This window comes from Salvelinus alpinus, chromosome 1 (genome assembly GCF_045679555.1).
Source record: "Salvelinus alpinus chromosome 1, SLU_Salpinus.1, whole genome shotgun sequence".
Taxonomy (NCBI): Eukaryota; Metazoa; Chordata; class Actinopteri; order Salmoniformes; family Salmonidae; genus Salvelinus; species Salvelinus alpinus.
Genome location: NC_092086.1, coordinates 5,667,164 through 5,670,180, shown reverse-complemented (window position 1 = coordinate 5,670,180; position 3,017 = coordinate 5,667,164).

Sequence of the window (3,017 nt, the reverse complement as noted above, 5' to 3'; positions counted from 1 at the left end):
CTAACTCGTCCTTGTACAGTTTGTGAGTGTCTTTAATGATATGAAAAGGTCTGTCTGTGTCTGTATGGCCCACTTCTACAGAGCTTCTGACTGTGCAGGCTTTTGTCCCAGCCCAGCACTTAACACATCTGATTTCAAATACAATGGCCTAAATACCCACTATCTCTCCAGGACTGTGGAGTTACCAGACCCTTTGAATAGAGACTCTCTCTCCAGGACTGTGGAGTTACCAGACCATCTCTCTCCAGGACTGTGGAGTTACCAGACCATCTCTCTCCAGGACTGTGGAGTTACCAGACCCTTTGAATAGAGACCATCTCTCTCCAGGACTGTGGAGTTACCAGACCCTTTGAATAGAGGCCATCTCTCTCCAGGACTGTGGAGTTACCAGACCCTTTGAATAGAGACCATCTCTCTCTAGGACTGTGGAGTTACCAGACCCTTTGAATAGAGACCATCTCTCCAGGACTGTGGAGTTACCAGACCCTTTGAATAGAGACCATCTCTCCAGGACTGTGGAGTTACCAGACCCTTTGTCGTAGTAGAGTATCTACACCTGTATTTATAAAGTGTCTCTCAGTGCTGATATAGGATCAGGTGCCCTCCTGGCCATTTTCATTATTAATCATGATTGGAAAAAGCCAAGCTGATCCTAGATCAGCACTCCTACACTGAGACACTTTATGAATACAGGAACTGAGCTGTGGTTCACCAGCAGGTGGCGCCAGATCCCCAGAAACACCACAGTCTCTTTATGAATACAAGAACTGAGCTGTGGTTCACCAGCAGGTGGCGCCAGATCCCCAGAAACACCACAGTCTCTTTATGAATACAAGAACTGAGCTGTGGTTCACCAGCAGGTGGCGCCAGATCCCCAGAAACCCCACAGTCTCTTTATGAATACAGGAACTGAGCTGTGGTTCACCAGCAGGTGGCGCAAGATCCCCAGAAACCCCACAGTCTCTTTATGAATACAGGAACTGAGCTGTGGTTCACCAGCAGGTGGCGCCAGATACCCAGAAACACCACAGTCTCTTTATGAATACAGGAACTGAGCTGTGGTTCACCAGCAGGTGGCGCAAGATCCCCAGAAACCCCACAGTCTCTTTATGAATACAGGAACTGAGCTGTGGTTCACCAGCAGGTGGCGCCAGATACCCAGAAACACCACAGTCTCTTTATGAATACAAGAACTGAGCTGTGGTTCACCAGCAGGTGGCGCCAGATCCCCAGAAACCCCACAGTCTCTTTATGAATACAGGAACTGAGCTGTGGTTCACCAGCAGGTGGCGCAAGATCCCCAGAAACCCCACAGTCTCTTTATGAATACAGGAACTGAGCTGTGGTTCACCAGCCGGTGGCGCCAGATCCCCAGAAACACCACAGTCTCTTTATGAATACAGGAACTGAGCTGTGGTTCACCAGCAGGTGGCACCAGATCCCCAGAAACACCACAGTCTCTTTATGAATACAGGAACTGAGCTGTGGTTCACCAGCAGGTGGCACCAGATCCCCAGAAACACCACAGTCTCTTTCACGTCATCATCAACTAGCACTTTCATTCCTAGGCTGTGTCCCGAGTCTACACCCTTTTCCACAAGTGTGCACTTGCACACTTTGCATAGGATTGGTGTATGCATTGGCTGGAGGCTGGGAGTTTCCACCATTTGTTGAAAGTGTGCAAGACAAAGTGTACACTTGGGGATTAAGGGTGGAGAACGCAGACATTGACCGATACAGTTACCAGGACCAATGATCACTGGAGATACTTTAATATAAAATACATTTAATAAGACCTCACTCCCATGATGAGCCCAGGCTGGGAGTACTCTGTCTCTGTGGAAACAACAAAGCCAAACAGAAGCTGCCGTTGGGGTAGAATAGAATGCTATAGAATCTAATAGAATGCTATAGAATCTAATATAATGCTATAGAATCTAATATAATGCTATAGAATCTAATAGAATGCTATAGAATCTAATAATCTAATAGAATGCTATAGAATCTAATAGAATGCTATAGAATCTAATAATCTAATAGAATGCTATAGAATCTAATAATCTAATAGAATGCTATAGAATCTAATAATCTAATAGAATGCTCTAGAATCTAATAATCTAATAGAATGCTATAGAATCTAATAGAATGCTATAGAATCTAATAGAATGCTATAGAATCTAATAATGCTATAGAATCTAATAGAATGCTATAGAATCTAATATAATGCTATAGAATCTAATAGAATGCTATAGAATCTAATAGAATGCTATAGAATCTAATAATCTAATAGAATGCTATAGAATCTAATAGAATGCTATAGAATCTAATAATCTAATAGAATGCTATAGAATCTAATAGAATGCTATAGAATCTAATAGAATGCTATAGAATCTAATAGAATGCTATAGAATCTAATATAATGCTATAGAATCTAATAGAATGCTATAGAATCTAATAGAATGCTATAGAATCTAATAATCTAATAGAATGCTATAGAATCTAATAGAATGCTATAGAATCTAATAATCTAATAGAATGCTATAGAATCTAATAGAATGCTATAGAATCTAATAATCTAATAGAATGCTCTAGAATCTAATAATCTAATAGAATGCTATAGAATCTAATAGAATGCTATAGAATCTAATAATCTAATAGAATGCTATAGAATCTAATAATCTAATAGAATGCTATAGAATCTAATAGAATGCTATAGAATCTAATATAATGCTATAGAATCTAATATAATGCTATAGAATCTAATAATCTAATAGAATGCTATAGAATCTAATAATCTAATAGAATGCTATAGAATCTAATAATCTAATAGAATGCTATAGAATCTAATAATCTAATAGAATGCTATAGAATCTAATAATCTAATAGAATGCTATAGAATCTAATAATCTAATAGAATGCTATAGAATCTAATAGAATGCTATAGAATCTAATAATCTAATAGAATGCTCTAGAATCTAATAATCTAATAGAATGCTATAGAATCTAATAGAATGCTA